Below are 17,441 nucleotides of genomic sequence, written 5' to 3'. Positions count from 1 at the left end.
ATGTAAATATAACACAATAAACCAAGAAACGGGAGGAACAATACCTGGCCCACCCAGTCGAAATCCCGATTAGATTATTTTTATGGCAAGTCAACGGAGACAGATAAGCGAATCTAAATTCACTTTGGGCCTCGGGAAAAATAGTACTATTATATCAGTTTGCAGACTGGTACTAGCGCCCACTTAGAAGGCCATTTTGACTCTACCGCAAAGATGCTGATATCGACTGTTCTTTAAGGGGTAGGAGGCTGGGGAATGTTAAGGGGTGGGGGGTGGTAGGGTGGTGAAGGCGTTGCGTTGTCCATTTCTTATACAGGCAGGTTTTTTTTTTAATTCTTTCCCTGCTTCTGTTCTCTCACAAATAGCCACGTATTCCTGAGGTTAAAAAAAAAGTACTACACCGCTTTTCAATCAAAATGTAGCCTTTGAGACTTTTTTTTTTTTTACAGAAAAGGTTAGAAAATGGCTATATATTCACCTGTCGTTTTAATACAGGTTGGTATGCCAACTTGAACCTTATCATGACTAAAAAACGTCAAAATTAGATCAATTACCTCTGGAAAAAGTTCAGCCATTAAAAATATTTTAATTTTATTTGTTGGAAAAGTGAGGTTTCCATCACTCAGCACCCATTGTAAGGTATCTCTTGCAAGTGATATCGTAGCTGATGGACGGAAGTTCCTGAAGAACTTCCTTTTAATATAAAATAAACAGTTTCTGCAGTAGGTAACCAGACACGCTTGGGGTAACGACATTCAGAAATAGCCAGAGAAAATAGTCATATTTTTCTAGACTTTTTTTTCTGGCGATATAACTACGTGTACATCGGTGTTTCAAGTTACGATTTTGCACACTACATTTTCAAACTGTTTACACATCTTACGTGATGTAAACATCAAGAGAGATTCCGAATATTACTGGGTCATTCATCAGTCTCAAAGCAGGCCATGCATTACAATGCATTTTTGAAGTCGCGTCGTCTTGTCTTACACGAATTCTTTTTTTTATTGTGTTTTGTTTTATTTTATTGCGACTTTGTTATATCTTGTTCTGACCTCTGTCGAAACGAGAAGACACTCGATAAATGCTGGCCATGTTATTAATCTTCTTCTTCTTCTTCTTCTTCTTCTTCTTCTTCTTATTTTGTAGTGGACGACATCTAGTTGTGAATATTGTCAATGCTGATGACGTCAATACTAGACCGATCTACGTCTTCCTGATATCAAATCGGGTTATTGCATTTTGACAGTTATGAATGACTCCTACAGAGAGAGAGAGAGAGAGAGAGAGAGAGAGAGAGAGAGAGAGAGAGAGAGAGAGTTGAAGATGAAACAGGAAACGGCAGGCTGCTAGAAAACTTCGCAGCTGCAAATGGTTGCCAAAGACGGCCTGTCCATTGCTTGGAAATTCTTAGTGCAGGATAATTTTGAAAATGTTCATTTAAATAACTTTCATTAAAAGAAATGCAATACATACCATATTCACAATGGCTCTCCTTCCTCTCTCTTCTCTCTCTCTCTCTCGTTCTCTCGTCTTCTTCTCTCCCTCTCTCTCTCTCTCTCTCTATATATTATATATTATATCTTATATGTATATATATATAGTATATATATATATATATATAATATATATATATCTATATATAGATATATATATAATATATATATAATAATATATTATATATATATATATTATAATATATATAATAATATATATATCTATATTATATATATAATATATATAGATATATTAATCATTTCTATTATTTATATATATATATATAATTATTATAATATAATATATATAAAATTATAATAATTAATAATATATAGTATATACACAACACACATATCTGCATGCAACTGTATACATACGAGTATTCGCGTGTATAATTATCTGTGCAAGACCTTCAAGGTTTAGAAAAATAACTTGACAACCTGATAGCTATTATTTGTTTCCAACTTTTTTTTTTTTTTTTTTTTTTTTTACATGTCCTCTAATGCATGGAAGTGCAGCGTTACTCTCAGGCAGCTTATGTACAAGATCCCGGAATCCTCAGATGGATTAACTAACGATATTCGCAAGAAAACAAAAGAAGGATTTTCCTTTTAAGATTAAAGATGGCTTAGCAACAGCACGTCGGGGTCTCAGCTCTGGAGCTGGAGGGAGTGCCACCATAAACATCAGGAATTCTTCTTCTCTTTCCGCGTATAAATCAACATCAACTTCTGTATTTTGATTGCCAGTGTCAGAAGTGATAATGATTCAGTCGCGTCAAGTGAGTGGAGTAATGCTATTACACATTTCAGTTCTCCCTCCATTTTTTTTTTTACAATGATTTACGCTATTATTTTCACCAGTGTCATGCAGCATAACAATTCATCTGTCTGCCGTTGTCTCATTTTAGTTTTTTTAATGGTTTTCACTGGTTTCTTTCAAGTAAAATACTGACTAAATTTAGAGAAAGCTATAACTTTTTACTGCAGTTAGTTCTATATGCAATTTGCAATATAGTACTAACTGTTACCCAACAGTTATTATTATGTTGCATATAGTACTAACTGTTACCAAACGGTTAGTACTACGTATATGGCATAAAGTACTACCTATTACTACAATATACAATATAGTACTACCTGTTACCTAATATTTAGTACTATATACCATAAAGTACTACTATTAGTACTACACGCAATGCAGTACTAACTGTTATTGCTATATGCAATATAGTAGTACTACCTGTTACCCAACAGCACTAACTTTAGGTAATGCTCCAGTGAAATCTCACAGCTAAGAAACATGAAACTGCATCATAACGCAAATCACGAAGAGAGAAAAATAACCTTGAACCACAATGCAATCTGCAGCTTTGGCCAATGTAAGCTTAATCGTCCATCGCAGCTAGACCTCACGCTCGTGCAATCCCAAAGGCAAAATAAGGAAAAAAAGCACAAAAAGGCCTGTCAGAACACATTCATGTTTACCCTGACGAGACGTCATGCAAACAGCTTAGCAGATTATGCACACACAGAGGAACCCACTAGGAGCCATGATTCTTCTGGGTTTTTGAGTTCTATTTTTTGCATTTGTTGAACCTTTCATTTTTTTTACTTTTTTTCTGGTCTTAAAAGGAGGAGACGCCCTTTAAGCCTCCAGCCTCAGATGGCAGGCGCCTTCGGTAACCCAGACAGACTATTTAAGTGCTTTCAAGCGCCAATTGTAACAAGTGATTTATGGAGGTCCGGGGAACATTGGTAGCTTACTACGCTTTGCTGCCCTTGACGTGCTGTGAATATCAGACTACCTCTGTTATTTCTAGTTTTTCAATTTCGCTTGCTACTGTTATTATTATAGCTGGTGACGCGGGTATCTTGCTGTAATTCAAACGTAAATGGACGTGTGGTGTATGTCAGTATGGTAATTCAGTAAGGTAATTTATACAAAATTGACGTATTCAAGAGTAACAGGTGAGCGTCCTCTACATGAAGTATCCTTCCTATAGAAATGATGCATGGAATCCTTCATAATCAACATGAATGAGTACAATACAAAGTTTACAATGTAAGGAACACACACACTTTATATATCTATTACACACATATATTTGCATACACTGTATCCATAAATATAAAACTGCCATTAAAATCCCTGTTAATTGCCCTGGCTGGCACACCAAACCGAACAACACCAGCCCTCAACATCGGAAGATACTTGTTCTGTTCACCCTCCCACGACGCCTCAAGAATAGTAGTACCACTACTGTCCACTAGTACCACACGCCAAAGGCAGCCGATATATCTCCGCTCGGAATCGGTGTCCAACAGCTCCACTGGATTAAATTCACACCTAAGAAGGAAGGAGAACCACTTACAAGGCGCCTTAAGTAGCACTTAAAAGGAGCCCTTAAGTAGCCTGTTTCTGAGGGCGTTAGTCAAAGCACCGAGAAGATTAAGAGAGGTGGGACGCTGAGACAGATATATATAAGTAAGTAAGCTGCTTTGCAATGTGGATTTCTGAAGCCTTTTATCTTTATCTTTCTTTATCTTCTTCTTCTTCTTCTTGTAAGTATGAATTGTGTTCACCAGCTTTTATGAGATATGGGATGATGAGACGGTAGGTGTCTTGGCTTAATTTTATTTATTGCGTCTTGCGTAGGCTTAGCAAGTCCATAAGTTGTGGCTCTGGGATCTCAGAAATTTGTGTCAGTTCAGGCTGAAGGTTTCAGCTGTTATTCTGTATTAGGGGGACTCACAGAGAGAGAGAGAGAGAGAGAGAGAGAGAGAGAGAGAGAGAGCCCAAGAACGAGGAAAAATAGAGCATAATACAAGAAAAAAAATTAGAGATTTATGCCATTGAAGGTTTCTCCTGTTATTTTGCATCAAGAGTCTTTCAGAGAGAGAGAGAGAGAGAGAGAGAGAGAGAGAGAGAGAGAGAGAATTAACAGGCAAACTTCTTTGGTCACAAATTTAATCTTTTGAGGGATTTTTACACTCAGACACACTGTGATAACAGGAGGACGTGATAGAGAGAGAGAGAGAGAGAGAGAGAGAGAGAGAGAGAGAGAGGAAGACGAACAAGCGTCAGTATGCAAATTGGCTGGAAAGTGGAAAAATTCATAAGGGCTTAACGAGCCAAAGTCTGTGATAAGGCCTTTGCAGTTCTGTCTGCCAGTGGCTGGAATATATACCTGAGCAAAAACTGAGTCAATGGTTCTTTTACAAGAGAAGAGACCACACAGCCCCATGACAAGCTCTTTTGAATGCTGTTGGCGTAGGGGAATAATAATGTGTATATGTTCGCGTTTACTGCGGAACTTAAGCGAATGGTTTTTTTTATTAATTTTTTTAGGTAGTACCTTTGCCGCAAAAAAAAGAAAAAAAAAGAAAAAACAACTGGTCTTGTAATCGTCTTGTTGCTCACCGATTGTAAATTGTTTTTGTCTTTTTTTTCTTAAAATCTTGTATTTCGTGTAGATTTTTGGTTGTAGGTGAAAATTTTTCTCAGTGAAGGTCCACTGGAACAGATGACCCTAATACCCTTTTTTTTGACCAGATTCGAAGAAAAATGGAAAAAGATCAGAACGAAATAAATTCTGGTGTTTAATTATTAAGGATGCAAATGGCGGGCCTCGGGAATGAAGAAAATTTTGAGTTATGATTAAGAGCAATTTTTTTTATCTACTTTCGAAATGTTTTAGAGGAAACTAGGATGCAATAGTTCTGAGATAATTAGACCCGGATTTCTTATGAAAGGTGAACCCTTTTGAAAATAATTTGCCAAATAAAAAAAGTGCTAGCAGTGTGATTTAAGTAGTTTATTCTTTTTATTTGCACTTAAATTCCAATACATCTTAGTAGGTTTTCGAATGAGCTAACTTTGAATCAGGCACAAAATGGGACATTTTTCTTATAGATATAAAAAGTAATGGAATCCGTTTGAGACAAGTTTACAATGAAATGCCAATTCATGTAACTCTTTAGATCGGCTTGTGGAAGCCACAAGTATAAAATAAGGGAAAATAAGTCTTTTAGAACTGATCTTTATGTCCACTCATTTTCCGGCTTAATATTCACCCCGTGATACGTAGTGCTGTTCAGAAAAAAATATTGAATACTTATTTAGTCTATGTATCTGTATATCCGGAGATGCCGTCTGTTGCGGATATCCAAATAAAAATGAACTGAATATCATACTATTTCATTAAAAAAAAAATTCTCTTAATGATGGAGGAAATACTATACGTCTATCAACCTACAACAAAAATAAATAAATAAAAAGGGAAACAAATAAAAGGTTGACCTCATTGAGCTCCCAATAGCATATTCTTTACCTTTCAAATCTATCTCCCTCTCTCCCACTATCACCTCCCCAAGGCCCCCCACCCCCCGCCCCCCTCCCCCGCGCCGCCCCCCTCCCCCCGGCCCCGCGCCCCATCACCTATTACCGCTCATCGGTCATGTAAGAGATGCCGTTGACGGATGGGTCCTGATAGGGAAATCTCGAAGCATAAAGGGATCAGGGAGGACGACGAGGGCCTGACCTAGAGTCCGTTTGAAAAATGAACCGACGATAATAGTGACCTGACCCCCTTGCTCCTCCCTGGCTGTTCAATATTAACCAGGTCTTTTGCGGATAAGAGCAAGACCGATTCTCTCACTCTCTCTTTCTCTCTCTCTCTCTGTTTCTGTTGCGCTCTCTGATTCTGTAGCTCTGTCTTTCTGTGTTTTGTTGCTCTCTCTCTCGCTCTCTCTCTCTCTCTCTCTCTCTCTCTCTCTCTCTCTCTGTTTTGTCGTTCCCTGTCTCTCTCTATCTCTCTCTCTCTTTGTTGTTTGTCTGTCTGTCTGTCTGTCTCTCACACTGTTTTTCTAGCTCTCTCTCTCTCTCTTTCTCTCTCTCTCTCTCACTTTTTTGTAGCTCTCTCTCTCTCTCTCTCTCTGTTTCAGTTGCTTTCATTCTCTCTCTCTCTCTCTCTCTCTCTCTCTCTCTCTCTCTCTCTCTCTTTGTTTGCGTCGCTCTCTGTCTGTCCGTCTCTCTCTCTCTCTCTCTCTCTCTCTCTCTCTCTGTGTCTGTCTGTCTGTCTGCTATCTCTATTCTGTTTGCCTCTCTTGCTCTCTGTATGCCTGTATATCTATCTCTCTCTCATTCTCTGCTGCCTGTCTGTCTGTCTTTCTCCTCTTGACGTCTCGGACAGGAAGTCCAGAAACAGGAAAGACTACTCGCTTCGAAGGTGCCGAATGTATAGACAAGTCCTTATTGCTCTTCGTCCTTTGCGACCTGAGACCAATGAAGGAAGGGGAGGGATTCCTGAAGGACCCCCTGTGTTAGTTAGTGGTAGTCTTCGTATAGTCTTTACAGTCCTTGTATCCTCCTCTTTCTCTCTCTCTCTCTCCTTGAGCTTTGTTCTCCAAGGACGCGAAAGGATGCGAAAATAGGATCCCTCGAAGAGAAGGACTTCCTTTATGTCTTGTCGGGTGAATGAAAAATGATTTCACACTTCCTTCATTTTTCATTTTCTCCATTCAATGACGTTGTTGAAAATGAGAACCTTGGGTGTAATTGAGTGAACGCAGAAGAAGAAGAAGAAAGAGGAAAAGAAGGAGAAAGAGGAGATAAAAGAGGCGGAGAAGTAGGAGGGGAAAAAGGAGAATTTAGTTGGAAAGACACAGGGGTCGTCATTGTTTTTTTGTCTGCCTCTTCCGTGTCTGAAGTTTGCCTGAGGGCGAGACCTTGTTATTCAACAAGAGAGAGAGAGAGAGAGAGAGAGAGAGAGAGAGAGAGACTGTGTGCTCTGTGGCTCCCGACAATAGCGTTAAGATTGCAATTAATGGCGTTGCTTATTAACATGAGTAGAATGAAGACTTTTTTATCCTGTTGTCAAGGATTGGTGCTTGCAATTTGTGCTGCTTGCAAGTATTATTATTTTAATTTTTATTATCAGTTTTTATTTATTACTTCTTATTTTTGTGTTGTATTGCTTCCACCTTTTTTTTTTCACTGTATATGGTCCTCAGCTGAGACAAATGATAGTATTATTATTATTGTTATTATTATTATTATTATTATTATTATTATTATTATTATTATTATTATTATTATTATTATTATTATTATTATTGTAGTTGTCGTTTACAGCAACTATGTACGTCACTATAGCAACACGAATAATGTACAAACATCGAAGGCAAGAAACCACTAAATTAAAGCTTTCACAGAAATTCTAAGGCAAGGACCCAAAAATAAAAAATAAATAAATAAACAAATAAAATGCCCCCAATAAAGAGGACTAAGTTTACTGAACGTTGCCAAAGAACCAGTTCGTTACACAGTTGGCCAAATATAGGAAAGTCCTGCCGATGAAGACTTTTGCTGTAATTTCAAACTCCTCACTGCCACATCTGCCCTGTATATTGTATAACTTCATGTAATTCCAAGAACAATGATTCTTCTATTCTTCCAATAGTCTCTTTTTTTAATTCTAGTGAAAGAAGTCTGTATTTACTTTTTTTTTTTATCACGAGGTTTATTCACGGATATCTAAGTACGGTCTTAAAATATCTCGTTTTTCTGTTTTCTTGAGAACACAGAAGTGGTTCAAGTTTCCGTCATTTGGGAGACGAAGCGCTGGCAAGCAGGCAGGCATTCAGGCACATCCAGACATCAATGAATTGGGTCTTAACCCTGTGGAGTTGTGCCCTCTCACCCAAGCAAATTGGGATCCTGGTGTCGTAACATTCGTATTGCTTGGTTTCATTAGGTATCAATAAAAAAAATAATAAATTAAAAAAAGTAAGGATAAACCAGAGGAATACTTTCGGTATCCATAGGAAATTAATATATATTCTCAATAATACGAGTATTCTCAAAGGACAACCACATCTGCAGTTGTAAATTGGAATTGGGAGTTTCTCTGTCATTCATCAAATTTGAAATCCTGTTTGTGACATTTGTACTCAAAGTGTTTTTTTTTTTCAGACAACATCAGCGAAAAAATGTAGGGGAAAACTTATTGAATGTCTTTGCCTTTCATGAAAAATTATACTTAATCTAAATAATATACTAAGATCACACCATAATCGATGTCTGTAAAAATTATTATATTGAATTTCTCTGTCGTTCAAAAAATTGTCAACTTAAAGAAAAGGAAAAACTGGAGGTGTTTTTATCATTCATAAGAAATTAAATATTTTCTTACTTATAAACAGCAGACAACAGCATCAGCATCAATACCAAGAAATAGTGAATTTCTTTGCCATTCGGAAAATTGTAAATGTAATAATAATAATAATAATAATAATAATAATAATAATAATAATAATAATAATAATAATAATAATAATAATAAAATGGAACACTCGAGGAACGTCTTTTTCATTTGCAAAAGTTATATATATTCTCAAAAACATTCTACAAACAACATCAACATCATTGAAGAAAAACCTGAGTTTCTTAGTCATTCATAAAATTCCCACTGATGTATTATGAAGATGCGGCAATTTCTGAATAATAAAACGTAAATAATATACGCAGACTACAGCATCAACACCAGCGATAAGAAATGAAATTACTCTGTAAAGCTTATCTCTTCATTCACAAACCTGTCGACGCTGTACTTTGCATATGCTACAATTTCTGAAGAGTAAAATACATTGCAAGAATGATGAGATTCTCCCACTGGCCTCGCATCTATCTGCATCTAACTTTTAACCCGTTTTCTGGGATGTAATTGACGTTAAAAGACTGACAGACAATTCCAGAGATGGTGTTTAATTTTAAGTGTTCTTTCGCTCTTATCTTTGCTTCTCTCTCTCTCTCTCTCTCTCTCTCTCTCTCTCTCTCTCTTTAACTCGTTCTCTGCGATGTAATTGACGTTAAAGGAGGCTGACAGACAATATTCCAGAGCTGATGTTTAATTTTAAGTGTTCTTTCGCTCTCATCTTCGCTTCTAACTCTCATCTCTCTCTCTCTCTCTCTCTCTCTCTCTCTCTCTCTCTCTCTCACTCACACACACACACACACACACACACACACATCCGGGTCTCTGCATCCATTTGGGAACCATTTTTTGGGAGATGAACAAGACCCCTTTTGAGAGGATTATCGTCCCTTCTCACACAAAAGCAAACTGCTTGATGCCTCCGACTAGTGCTTTCGTGCTTCCAATGGGCTTATCTTGAACAAGGGGAGGGTTAATTATAGCTCACGCAGGGATGATTATAATAATTAGTTTTCTTTTTCTGGCGGCGCGCGAGCTTTGTGAGATAAAAGATACGATTTTTTTATCTCTCTCTCTTGAGCTCCCAGGTTGAAGATACGTCTGTACGCCTTCCTGGTTCACTAATGTAACTTGACTTGTGGCTAAAGTTTTTTTTATTTTTTTTTTTTATTTTTTACCGTAATGGTCAAGCTTAATGCCCACTGTTGATGGCGGGCACCAATGGCCACCAATTTACGTCCCAGGAGTCCTAAGACCTATTAACGATCTCCATTTTCCCTTCCTCTGAATCCTTCATAGGATATTTCAATTGCATCCTATATATTTAGCAATTATCTCTCTCATTCCCCAAACGCCTCAATAATAATACATTGATTCCTATTCATTTGTCACATTCTTATCTTGATTGTGGCTCTAAGAACAATTCACATTTTCCTTTTTTCCTTCATTGGAGTCCTTCGTAGGATATCCTTTCAACTCCATCCTAGATCATATCCTGACTTTAAACTCCTTTGAGTCTCTCGTAGGGTCATCCAATTGCATCCTAGATCTTTGGTGACCATTCTTGTCTTCATTAAGCCGTAATTGGCTTAATTATAATTCGATTTCTGTTTTCGTATTCAGATCCTTACTGTAACTTCCCTAACCTAATTAAAAATTCTCAAATACAGTCTGGTAAAACACAGCGCTTTCCAGAAACATAGTCCTGATTGTAACTCCTTCAGCTTCACAAGAACTACAGGAATACACTGCAGGAAAAATTAGAATAAATCTGTAATTTCCCAAGATAAACATTTAGTACACCCAATAAACCTAGAACTTCCCAAGAGAAGTTCTTAGTACACCTAATAAACCAATATTTTCCCAAAATAAACTCTTATTAAACCCAGAAAACCTAGAACTTTCCAAGAGAAGTTCTTAGTACACCTAATAAACCTATAATTTCCCAAGATAAACTCTTATTAAACCCAATAAACCTAGAACTTTCCAAGAGAAGATCTTGGTACACTCAATAAACCTATAATTTCCCAAGAAAAACTCTTATTAAACGCAATAAACCTAGAACCTTTCAAGAAAAATCTTAGTATACCCAATAAACTTAGAAGTTCTCATGGAAAACATTTAGTAAACCCAATAAAAATAGAAGTTCTAGTAAACCCAATTAACGTAGAATTCCGCAAGAAGAACTCTAAGTAAACCCAACAAACCTTGATTTCCCAAGAAAACCTCTTTTCGCCAGTGGATTCTAAAGACACGATTGGGATCTGACCGTATCACTGTCGATCTGAGGAAAACACTTACTATTTATTTGTTAACGTCCGGGAAATAATTGCTTTGCCATTCTTCCAGTGGTGGGGTCTCCGGAGTGATTGATGGGGGCCAAAATGGCCACTTTTTTTTTTCTTTTTTTTTTTTTTTTTTGCGAATTCACCTTTTTTTTTTTTTTTTTTGCCGAAATTAGCGCTGATGTCTTTACCTGTATCGTATCGGGGGATATTCATGATGGTGGATTTCAGTGTTTAAAATTCTATGTTCGTTGGTTTGATGGAATGATTCAACCAGTTTCTTGTTATTCTCTCTCTCTCTCTCTCTATTTTTCTTCCCTTCCTCTTTGTCTTTTTATTTCATTTTCTCTCTATCTCTCTATCACCCCCTCTACTTTCTGCCTCACTCTCGCACTCACTTAGTACCTCTCTCTCCATCTCTCTTTCGCTTCTTCTTCTTCTCTCTCTTTCTGTCTGTCTCTCTCTGCCTCCCTCTCTCGCTTCAAACCCCGCTCTCTCTCTCTCTCTCTCTCTCTCTCTCTCTCTCTCTCTCTCTCTCTCTCTCTCTTTAGGGCTGTTTTGGGAGAGGCTGGCTGGGGGAGAGGGTGACTTTTAAAGTTATTTGTGGCAGAAACCCAAACTTGCCCAGCGACCACGAGCGGAATTTGGGCAGCATTTGTAAATTCAAATTTCTTACATGTGTAGTCATTAGGGGACCAATTTCCCCCGGTTGTAATTATGATAAAGGCAATTAGGAAAGTATTTTATGGATGAATTTTGCAAAAGTGTCTTCTGTGATTTAGCTGCCTTCTCACTTGACTTCGGTATTTGCATATTTTCTTGGAAAAATGTGACTCGCTATTTGCATTTTTTCTTAGGCTATTTCAGTGGAATGACCCATAAATAGTATAATAATAATAATAATAATAATAATAATAATAATAATAATAATAATAATAATAATAATGATAATAATGATAATAATAATAATAATAATAATAATAATAATAATAATAATAATAATAATAATAATAATAATAATAATAATGGAGAAGCAAATCCAGTTATGTAAATGTACATATATTTCAATTTAAAATTTAAAAACAGCAAGGATAGCTTTCGGGAATCTGTACGGCGAAACCTATCTTTGCTGTTTTTAAATTTTAAATTGAAATATATGTTCATTTACATAACTGTGGATTTACTTATCCATTTGAAGACTCGTGCTTCTTTGAGGATTTGTTAATAATAATAATAATAATAATAATAATAATAATAATAATAATAATAATAATAATAATAATAATAATAATAATAATAATAATAATAATAATAATAATAATAATAATAGTAATAATGATAATAATAATAAAAATAATAACAGTTGCAAGAAGTAAATTCCATTCAGATATAGTGGGTTTTCCTGACATAATACTCTAATGAAACATTAATTAGATACATCATAAATGCATTTAGGCTACAGGTGAGACCTTAGTGTTTGGAACGCGGAGATATCTAGTTTTGTAGCGTTTCTTGTTTAGGGTATGATGTAGGCCACGCCCACTTAATCAACGCCCCTTAGGTCACGCCCCCTTTCAGAAAGAAAGCATTCCATACTTACCAGCGTATGCATGTGACTATGTTTTAAAATATTGGGAAAATTTATCATTTTACAATTACAGCACACAGAAATCTGATAGAGAGGGATTTAGAGAACTCATCTATAGTTGAGAAATAAATCTTGAGAGAGAGAGAGTAATAATAATAATAATAATAATAATATCCTTTATTCCAATAATACATTGGGTTTTCTATTTACATCAGGTGATCAACCAAGGTTAGAAAGCGCACATTAAAGCTATTAAAACAATAAAATCATAGTATACTATAACAACATACACACATACATACGTATACATATCTATATATACATATACACATACATACATATATACAAAACCTGAATTAGGAAAATCACAATTTCGGTTATAAAACATTGTTCCTAGAACAATAATTAGTAAAATTACTCCAACATAAAATGTTCTTCATAGATAATGGTATGTCTTAAAAAGCGGTTATTGACGTGAGACGTGGCTAATGTCAGGTACGGTTGTTTCCTATAAAACTTATCTACGAAGCTTAATTATTGTTTAAAAGGTGTTTTCTTAGTTTATTTTAAAAGATCTTAGGGATTCTTCGTCTTTCATGAGCCAGGTAAACTATTCCATAACTGTGGACCTTTAGTATTTATTTCCCTTGATCCTATATCGGTATTGGCTCTTCTGGACACTAGATTATTTGCTTGTCTTGTAGTCATCCCTGTCACAGTCAACGGTTCTAAAATTATAAAGCCAGTTCGGAAAAACATTTTTTAAAACTTTAAAAACCAAAACACAAACATCAAAAGTGTACTTGTTTTTCACTTTCAACCAACCCAGTTCTAGTAAAATTGGAGATATATGATCATATTTTCTCACTGTACCCATGGCCACCCGAGCCGCAAAATTTTGAAGTTTTTGTACTCGTTGCATAAGGACGTTGCTTGTTGAACCCCATATTATATAGCAGTAATGAATTAAACTTAATACTAATGATTGCACTACGATTAGGCGAGTTTCTGGTTCGAATAAATTTTTTAGTCTATTGAGATAAATAAGTGTCCCATAACTTTCTGTGCAGTTCATCAATATGTTTTTCAAATGTCATGTATTTATCGAAGTGCACTCCAAGATTCTTTACGGATTCCATAGGTTCGATGATGGCCCCATTAAAATTGATTTTGATGTTATCCCCGATTTCGGATAGATATTGTCTGGAGCCTAGGAATATACATTGAGTTTTACTTTCATTCAACAATAAGCCATTTATTTGAAAATACATCTTCACTCTATATAAAATCTCCTCAGCTTTGCGTACTAAGTCTTCCAAGTTATCGATGTAGCCATCAATTATTATTTGAGTGTCATCAGCATACTGAACAATGAAACAGTCACTTAAAAAATTTCTCAGGTCATTTACATAGATGTTGAATAAAATTGGTCCTAGGATTGAACCTTGAGGTACACCAAAACCGACGTTTTTGGGGTTGAGACAACATTTTTGAATCTGACAGATTGTACTCGATTACGTAAATAGTCTGTGAACCAGGATGGATCAATATAAAGTGTCTGACATTTACCCAGCAAAATTTCATGGTTCACACTATCAAAAGCTTTCGACAGATCGAGAAGTAGTAAAAGGGAAATTTTCTTCTTGTCTATGTTATCGTAGATTTTATCCGATAATTTTAATAGTGCTGTTTCCGTTGATAGTTTTGGTCGAAAGCCATGTTGACTGTCAGAAATGAGGTGATTACTTTCTAAGTATTCAGTTAACTGGTTTGATACTATTTTTTCTAATATTTTAGATAAGACCGGGAGTAAAGAAATTGGCCTGTAATTAGAAATTTCGTCTCTATCTCCGTTTTTAAAATAAGGAACAACATGGGGATTTTTCCACGTTTCTGGGTAGATATTAGTTACAATAGATGTATTAATAATTATAGTAATGTAAAATAAAATTATATATAGTGTCTTTTATAAAACGGAGCGGTATGCCATCGGATCCGTACGCATTTGACTCTTTGAGAGAACTAATGACTAGAATGACAGTATCACAGTTAACAGGTGACGGTTTAAAAGAATATAACTGATTGTTTGGGAATGTATTCATTTCATCGGTTTGTGCTCTTCTATTATTCCTGGCCAGTTCTTCTTGCGTTCTTTCATATGTCTTTCTTCCTACATTCGCAAAATACTCATTAAATTTCTCTGCCTTGTCAGTTAAATCTTCATTTTCTATTGGAGATTCTTTGTTAGTATTATTGGGCAGAATTGAGCGCACTATTTTCCAGGAAGTACGTAAGTTATTCTTATTACTTTTAAGTTCGTTCCTGTAGTGTTGTTTCATACTGTTATCCATTTCAATTTTTACTTCCTTCTTTTTCTCTTTAAAATTATTTCTCAATATTGTATTATTCCTATCTTTCTTGATAATCGTTTGTATTTTCCTTTATCTCTTATTATTATATTTTGTTTGATGTTATTAGTTATCCAGGGTTTAGGGGGGCGGGTGATTACTTTCGTTACTATTGGAGCACATTTATCAATACATTTGGTTAAAACATTCGTTAAAATTTGCACTTGAGAACTTACATTATCAGTGTTTAAAATACCATTCAAAGTGGGTGTTTCTTTCATCACCAAATTACAGATAATCACTTGGGAATAATTCTTAAGACATCGGAAAGTTTTATGAATTGGTTGTTTCTTAGGTTTACGTAAATTTAAGGTAACTATGATAGCTTCGTGGTCGCCTACTGGGCTTGGAATAACGTCCGAATCGAGTACCATTTCCTTATTATTAGTAATTAGTAAATCTATCAACGTTGCTGAGTCTGAAGTTACTCTGGTTGGTTTTGTAATGAGTTGGTGTAACTTTAGGTTATTTACAACTTTATTCATTTTGTTGTCTGTTTTGAGCAAGTCGTCGTTAAAGTCTCCAAGTATAAAAATAGGCTTGTTTCGTAAAATTACGTTTTTAAAAGAATCGGAAATATAATTAAAAGATGAAACATTTGCTTTTGGGTGACGATATATACAACCTAAAATAATTGACGGTAATTTACGGTGTTGTACTGATAACCATTTAGTTTCAATGCCCTCCTGTTTTTCAATGCAATTATTTATTACATTTACCTTTAAATAATCTTTGACATATATGCAAACTCCACCTCCTCGGCCATGGTCATCTCGATAAAGTTGATAAGAGGGAATATTAATATATGCATCATTCATATAGGGATATAGCCACGTTTCACTCACACACAAAATATCAAAATTGTCTTTTTCTAATAAATGCTCAACTACATGTTTATTGCTTAAAAGTGATTGTGCATTAATATATATAATCGTTATAAAATTACGGCGATTGGTAGACCTAAACTCTTCGGCACTATCATCTTGGCCATCTTTCTAGTTCTTTTGCAAAATACTACATAATTTGCTCTTATGACCATATTCGTGGCAGTAATTACATTTTAGTTTATGGTCGTATCTACAATTTGACTGTCTGTGGTTAAATTCACCGCAGTTGTAGCAACCTCTTCCGTATGTCGGTCTATTGTCAGAAAAATTATTCCTGGGAGGATAACGATTAAAATGGTTCAAACTATTGTTTTTTTTGTCTATTCCTAACACTATGAGTCTCAACTTGATCTCTCCTATTGTTTCCAGTTCTCAATTTATATGGCATTGGATGGCTGGGGTCACTTCCATATCTAAAGTTTCTATGGTTTCTTACATTGTGATTTCCATAGTTATTCTCTATTACAGATCTTTTTCCACCATTATTTTGTTTGTGTGCCATCCATTTAGTCTCATTCCAGTTTTCTCTAACAATACTACCCTGAGATGTGGATACGATTGCATCCAATAACCTGACTGCTCCTATTCTACTTAAATTATCATATGACAGACCATCTTTGTTATCATAGCAGTTTTCATCTATGTCTCCCGTTCCAAGCCTGAAATAGTTCTGGGTCCCAATGTAAATAACACCGTTGTCTTGGCACCAGCCAAGCAACTTAGTATTAAAATCATTAATTTTGTTAGCAAGATCATCTGATTTCAAGCTTGGAACAAGCTCACATATTTTAATGCTGATATGTTCATTTTTACTTTTTAACTCTGCGACAATTTCTCCAATTTCATCCAAAACCCTCTCTGATACATAATTTTCCCCAAGAATGTCCTGAGCACCACCATAGATAATACATTCGCTTAAGGGGTGATCCAGATTTTCCTTTATCCATGACTTAATTAGAGACATATTTGCTTCAGGGAGGGTCCTAATTAGAGTGTTTTCTTTAAAGTCACTTCTTCTTACTTCCTGTAAACTCGAATCTCCTATAAGCAACGTTTTCTTCTCATCTAAAATGGAACCGAGTCTATCGCCATGACCATCACTTCTTTCGACACTCTTCTGTAATGCTTCTTGCAGTGTTTTGATTTTCTCCTCTGCTATAAAGACTAGAGTTTTAAGTTCTTGGATTTCCCTGTCCTTTTCTCTCAGGTTGTTGTTAATGACATAAAAGTTATCACTTGTTTCTGTTACGAATTTTTCAAATTTCCTTAGTAGTTCTGTATATGGTCGGTCTTCATTTTCCCCTTCTAGATCAGGTGACATTACCTGGTGAGTTGTTGCTGCTTCTAGTGGTGATACTTGGAAGTTCGAATAATAAAGCATCAGTTTATCAATTAGTCTTTCCTTAGTCGTCCAAATCCCACTTATTTGTAACTGACTACAGAATTTTTGTATTTCACCTTTTGTGTAATTTCTATGTAGATCCTCCCAAGTTGGATTCCTTAAGGTAGACAACGGTGGATGATTTTTCGACGAGGTCCCAGCTGTCGCTCCTTGTAACA

At 35.7% G+C, this 17,441-nt stretch overlaps 1 protein-coding gene across 1 annotated transcript in view; it reads right to left on the bottom strand.

Annotated features, from left to right (window-relative positions):
• LOC135207802 (uncharacterized) overlaps positions 1–17,441 on the bottom strand; it is a 155,965-nt gene that overhangs the window by 63,289 nt on the left and 75,235 nt on the right. The gene's annotated exons all lie outside the window — the stretch shown is intronic.

This window comes from Macrobrachium nipponense, chromosome 11 (assembly GCF_015104395.2).
Source record: "Macrobrachium nipponense isolate FS-2020 chromosome 11, ASM1510439v2, whole genome shotgun sequence".
NCBI lineage: Eukaryota > Metazoa > Arthropoda > Malacostraca > Decapoda > Palaemonidae > Macrobrachium > Macrobrachium nipponense.
The sequence above is the reverse complement of the archived record's forward strand: the minus strand, read 5'-3'. Positions and strand labels throughout refer to the sequence as shown.